The sequence below is a fragment of the Tupaia chinensis genome, unplaced genomic scaffold (genome assembly GCF_000334495.1).
Source record: "Tupaia chinensis unplaced genomic scaffold, TupChi_1.0 Scaffold000258_1, whole genome shotgun sequence".
NCBI classification, from domain to species: Eukaryota; Metazoa; Chordata; class Mammalia; order Scandentia; family Tupaiidae; genus Tupaia; species Tupaia belangeri.
In genome coordinates this window covers 2,755,106-2,761,875 of record NW_006159738.1, presented here as the reverse complement: position 1 = coordinate 2,761,875, position 6,770 = coordinate 2,755,106, and the positions used below count along the sequence as shown (strand labels likewise).

General features: G+C 41.6%; 1 long non-coding RNA gene across 1 annotated transcript in view; it reads right to left on the bottom strand.

Moving 5' to 3' along the window:
- Positions 1-4,786: 4,786 nt before the first annotated feature.
- The window catches only part of LOC102468714 (uncharacterized), a 24,405-nt gene continuing 22,421 nt past the window's right edge, over positions 4,787-6,770 (bottom strand). The window contains exon 3 of the long non-coding RNA XR_001370422.2: positions 4,787-4,826. This is a non-coding gene — a long non-coding RNA (uncharacterized LOC102468714). The remainder of the gene's footprint in view (positions 4,827-6,770) is intronic.

Here is a 6,770-nt window from a genome sequence, read left to right as displayed (position 1 = left end):
GGCTTTTCCAGCAGCAATGTTTGTACCCTAGGTAGTAAAGAACTGGTCACGGGGCCGGCAAGTGGCGTGGTGACTAGGGGCGCTGGATTCCCACATGGCCAACTGCGTTTGAGTCCTGGACCTGGCAGCTTGCTTTCTCTATATCCCGCTCTCATCAAATTAAAATACATACATACATACATATGTAAATAATAAAGCTAAAAAAAAAAAAACCCTTAAAAACAAACAAACAAAAAACTTGTCACAAGATCACCACCAAACCCAACCTAAGTTCTGAACAGCAACCAGGACACTGGACTGTAGCTAGGGTACCACGTTCTACTGGGCCTTCCTTCCAGTGGCTACAGTTTAGGCAACTAGCAATACAGTTCTGACGAAGAGCAAGAGTGGGGCATGCAGGCAGTGAGGAACATCTTTTATCTCAGAGTGGCTCCACACTGAGCCATCTGGATCTCGACCCACAACACAAGGCCTGGCTTGAAGACTAGCTTTGCCCGTAGCAGTGATCTGACTTCTCTGTATCCCAACTTCTCCATTTAGCTCTCAGCCCTAAGCACTCTCCACCTCTGGCTCCAACAGCTCAACCTCCCAGCTATTCTCATCAGATCTGAGAAAGGCAGCTACATGGGCTGTACATGGGCTGTCTTGAGAACATCTCAGGTACCAGGACTCAAAATCAATGAAATCAAGCGTGAGTGCTCTCTCCCCCTACCTTAATTTAATTCTTATTGCTAGAATGATATAGTTTCATTATTCTCATGGTAACTCCATATTACTTTACTTACTATGGATGGTTAAGCTCTCATACTAACCCACAAAACTCCAAACAACAAAGTCCATGCATTTCACAACTATTAAAAAAATGTTTAAGGGTCAGCAGGTGGCATGGTGTTTAAAGTGCTAGACTCCCACATGGCTGACCGTGGTTTGAGCTTTAGACCTGGAGGTTTGCCTCTCACTTTCTTTCCCTTTCTTGCTCTCTCTGGTGAAATTAAAAAATAAATGAGTAAATAATTATTTAAAAAGAATTTTTTAAACAAAGAAGTACAATAACATAAACTCATACAACATTATTAACGGTCTGCCACGTTTGCTTCCTCTCTAAACACACACCCTTTTACTATAAACTATATACCAACAGCAGCTATCAACCATATCATCTTGAAAACAACCTTTATAGGCTAAGTCTTTTCCAAACAAATCTACTTTTCAATTATGTTTACAGACAAGAGTTGAAAGATATTTGACCTGACTTCTTGGGGGGTGGGGATGGGTAAAATTCTCAAAAACGTGCTAATTAAAATAAAGAACATCTCAGTCAGGTATTCTATCCTTACATATCATTGACGTTTTCTGATAGCTGAGACTAACCATGAAGAGTGTGATTATCTTGAGTAACAGCTAGCACTTTGTAAAATCTACTCACTGAAGGTACGCAGTGAAAAATATATCTGTGAACCATTGTAACTTTGAAAATGTCTCCAAATAAAAATATATTTGAGAAAGGTACTTACAGAAAAGAGCATGTTTTTCTTATCTTGGTTGACAGCCCGTGGGTCTGGGACAGGGTCAGTGTGCTTGATTACAGAAACAGATTCACCTGGGCAGAAGACGGCAGTGTCAGGAGGTAAGTTCCTCACCTAGAACCTGGGGACCCTCATCCATGCCAACCCATGAACCCTTGTGAAAAATTGTCAAGTTGAGAAGGGCCAAAGGGTCCATTCATTCAGAGGTAATCCAGGAATATTTGGTAATAGAAATTAATTTGGAGCAAAGAATGTCAGTATTAAAATTCAATACGGGGGCCAGGAGGTGGCCTAGTAGCTAAAGCACTGGACTTGCACATGGCCGACCACAGTTCAAGTTCTGGACCTGGTGGCTTGAAATCCATGGTGCATGTGCGTCCAAGATCCCAAGAGAATGGAGAAGGGATTGTAATGTGGTCATTCCCTCTGGGGAGTGAGTTCTCATTTCCTGTCTCAGTCTCTTAGGTGAGTGCATAGCAAAAATCTCTCTCTCGAAAAACAAACAAACAAACAAAAACAAAAACAACCCCCCCCCCCCAAAAAAAAACCCTTCACTGCCATTTTGGGCCAGCCATAGTTAAGCTGATTAGATCCTACATGGTCAACTATGGGGTCTGAATCCCAGATTCACCTGCTTAAAAAAACAGGGAACCAGCAGTTAGCGTAATGGCTATGTTGCTGGACTCCCACATAGTCGACCACGGTTCATGCCCCGGACCTAGTGGCTTACAACTCATGCCGGGCGCGTGTGCGTGTGTGCCCAAGATCCCGAGAGGAGAATGGAGGAGAAGGGATTGCAGCGTGACCATCCCCTCTGGGGAGTGATTTCTCGCTTTCTGTCTCTACGTCTCTCTCAGTCTGTCTGGCGAGCGCACGCACCCTATAGTGAAAACTTCTCAAATAAATAAATAAATAAAACAAAACATAAAATGAGGTACGTATGTGTGCATGCCAGCACAAAATCGTGAGAGAATGAAGATTGTGGCAAGGCATACCCCTTGGAGGGTACTTTCTAACACCTTCCCCCCACACCCCTGATCCCATATGCCCTGGAGTCCCCCCCCCAAATCAATACAATTTCAAAATAAAGGTGCTCAATTGTGAAGTAAAATTCTAGTCAATTACCTTTTTTCTGGGATAATTATTCAAATTAATTTGTTATCATTACATACTCTAATACTTATAAATATATTTGTATACATTTGAGTTTTACACACACAAAAAACAATAATTTTAAAATGGGATTATAAAAACAATTTATTAAATTAATAATAAATATTAAATTAATAAATAGTTTATTATCAACAAAAAAGGACAGTTAGCAGGAGCCAGCAGATGTTTTAGCAGTTACATCACTGGACTCCCCACACAGCTGACCACAGTTCAAGTCCAGGACCCAGGGGCTTCAAACTCACGCCGGGCACATGTGTATGTGTGGCCAACCCCCATGGGGGTTGATTTCTTGCTTTCTATCTGGTGAGCACATGCGCCTCATAGCAAAAATTTCTCAAAAACAAAACAAAACAAAACAAAAACCCAAAAGAGCTGATAGCAAATGCACTAAAAATATCATGATATACAGTTAGTCTTTAGAACCTTTTTTTAAAAAAAAAAAAAAAAAAAAAAAAAAAAAAAAATTTTCACATAAGGGGGGTAAAAGGGTGTATGTCCAGAAAAAGACAGAGACAGAAACTGAGAAACTACCCCCCCGGGGATGGACACACCACAATCCCTTCTCCTCTTGAGTCTTGGGCACACATGCACATGTGCCTGGTGTGAATTTTAAAGCTGCCAGGTTTGGGACTTGAACCATGGCTGATTAGGTAGGAGCCCAGTGACCTAACCATTATGCTACTTGCTGGTAAAATGTCTTATTAAATTCATTCCCAACTTTAACAATACTTAACAAATATTACTATCAGTTTTAATCTCATCCAAGTGAAATAGGCCTTCATTAAAGAACCTCTATGAAGAATTTAAAAGTGACAATTATTTCTGTAGGCATACCATTAAGAATTGTATACAGGGACCAGCGGTTAGCGTAATGGCTATGTCGCTGGACTCCCACATAGTCGACCACGGTTCGAGTCTCGGACCCGGTGGCTTAAAACTCACGCTGGGCGCGTGTGCATGCGTGCCCAAGATCCCGAGAGGAGAAGGGATCGCGGTGTGACCATCCCACCTGGGGGGTGATTTCTCGCTTTCTGTCTCTATGTCTCTCTCTGTCTGTCTGGCGAGTGTACGTGCCCTATATAGCAAAAACCTCTCAACAAAACAAAACAAAACAGAAAAAAACGTGTCAACTCGACCCCCCTCCCCCGGGAGTGATTTCTTGCTTTGTGTCTCTCTTTGTCTCTCCAGTGAATACATGCTCTCTATAGCAAAATTCTCTCTTTAAAAAAAAAAAAAGTATTAACTGTTAATGAAGGAATTATAACTTCTTTCTGAAAGTAAAAGCATAATGGTGATTTTTACTTTAAAATCAACACTATTAAAAAGATAAATAGGGGGACTGCAGGAGGTACGGTGGTTAAGACAATGGACACTTCCACATGGCCAATCATAGTTCAAGTCCTGGACCTGGTGGCTTGCTTTCTCACTTTTCCTCTCTCTCTCTCTGTCTCTCTCTAGTCGAATTAAAATAAATGAGTGAATAAGTAAAATTAAATAAATGAAGCCACCAGGTCTGGGATTTGAACTGTGGTTGGGCATGTGGGAGTTCAGCACCTTTAACTACTCCGCCAGTTGCTGGCACTTTTTCTTTTTTTTGAGAGGTTTTTGCTATAGGGCGTATGCGCTTGCCAGAAAGACAGACAAAAAGCAAGAAATCACACCCCAGGGGGGATGGCCACACCACAATCCCTTCTCCTCCATTCTCCTCTTGGGATCTTGAGCTCGCACGCACATGCGCCCGGCAGTGAGTTTAAGCCACCGGGTCCAGGACTCGAACCATGGTCAACTACATGGGAGTCCAGCAACGTAGCCATTACGTTAACTGCTGGTTGTTATGCCTTTCAGGTCATGCCTATAAACACATATGTGCATAAGCGTAACTAATAAAGCACTAAGAATAGGTACCTGGAAGAGCATTAAGATAGGATACCAAAAAGGACAGTGGGGGCAAGAGCCAGCTCTTACCAGCACAGGGCATGAGGGAGGTTTCAGAAATTCAATGTAAGATTTACCTGTGAGAATCGACTGGTCCACTCTTAGTGTGGTAGATTTGATGGAAGTTAATTTTATATCAGCACGCAACTTGTCAACAAGTTAATCTTATATCAGCAGGACCCTTGTCACCAACTATTTGGGAGGGAAAAAAGGGCAGAAATGAGCATTTTTTTACACACGTCACCCAAAGATGAATTTGTCTCCAAATCAAACATAATTCTTAAACGGCCTGTACACAGTGCAAATATCTAAAACTGTTCAAACAAGCACAATTATAGGCATTTCAAGGTCACAGAACTCAGACTAGATGGGTAACAGCCTCGAATTACAGATAGGAAGGAAGGAAAGGATTCTTCAGGAAACCTCTTAGTACACATTATCCTAAAAAGAGTCAGACAATCTTCTAAGCTTTCACTTTAGAGAATACTTCTCTACTTATCAATATTAAGTATTTTCTTTTTTAAAAAAACATTTATTTAATTTTGTTATTATTATTTTTCAATTTGACCAAAGAGACAAAGTAAGAGAAAGAGAAAATGAAAAAGCAAGTCGCCAGATCTGGGACTCGAACTACAGTTAGCCATGTGGAAGTCCAGCACCTTAACCATCACACCACCTGCCAGCCCCAGTGGGTTAACATTCTTCTTAAGCTTGCTACATGTATACAAGGCAGTGAAGGGGGGATCAAGTTGCATAAGCTAGGGCTCATTCTGTCAGAACAGCCAAATACGAACAGAAGACAAACGGTATTCTCTTAACAATGCAGAATTAGTTTTATGCATAAGACAAATGTAAAATAAAGCTACAAGGAAACACTACTTTTTAATTATCATATTGACAAGAGCTGACAAAATATACTCAGTTGGCAAGCATGTATAGATTAAAGGACTCTTATGGGGGAAGGCCACGAGGTCTGGAAACTGCAGTTTTTAATCGAATTAAGGGGGGAAAAAAATCAGAGGCATAAAACCAGAGGAGGCAACCTTGGGTATGTGTACAGAGATGAATGAAAAGTCTGTTAGTGTGCTGCTAATAAGGAACAAACAGCTGATTGTATCTAATGTCACTAAACACACCAAGTCATGTAATACCAACAGCCCATTCGGTACCTACTTTACTTGTGCTTGCAGACTCTGTGGTCACCCTGTACATGTGGACTATAGCTGAAGGTAAGTAACTGTTGGGAACTGCAGTGAGCAAACTGGAAACTATGTATGTCAAAATTGCAAAGCAGTTTTTTCTTTTCACAGCATTTTCTTGGTAAGAACAGAAAGATGACACACTATTTCACAGTAAAGTGAAAACTTCCTCCTTTGTATACTGTATATTGAAGGGGACAATAAAAGATATGACAAATCACATACGGGGCTATCAAGGAGAAGGCACAACAAACTGGGAGGGTGTGGCCAACGCCGGGTAGCTGTGGAGAGACTTCATCTTACACCCTTTGGTATCTTCTGAAATTTGAATGATCAAATACTTGAATGAACCTTTTACACAAACTGAAGATTCTGTTATTTTAATTTGCCAGAGGGTATGCTGGCTGGAGAGAGGGAGAAAGCAACCCCCATGAGATGCAGTGACGATGCAATCCACCCTCTGCCTCGGCCAACCTGGATCAGGTGCATGTATATGCACCTGGCTTGTTCGACGTCCCAAGACCTTTCCCGTGTAGATCCAGCTGTGCTATTATTGCACTGCCACCTGGCCAGAGACAGGTATTTTTACAGGGTATCGCCACATCGTGAACTTCCTGCCCCAGCCTTCCAGTTAGCTAGGATCACGCAAGTGCTTCTGTATATTCTGAATTGGAATCCTGTCACCAGTTATGTATACCAAGCAGCAACACAGCCACTCAGTCACAAGTAAGCACTGGACTTGCTAAACCTTCAATTTACTTCTGATATTCCTGCACTACAGAGCTTTTAAATCCAGGGAAAATACGGTATGCTTTTTTTACTCCAGAGCATGAAACAACCCTATAGTCTAAGTAGTCAATGCAGTCTCACAAAGTGGCACTGAGTTTGTCACTACATAATCCTAAGAGACAAAAGTCAGCTTTGCATGTGACTGCAG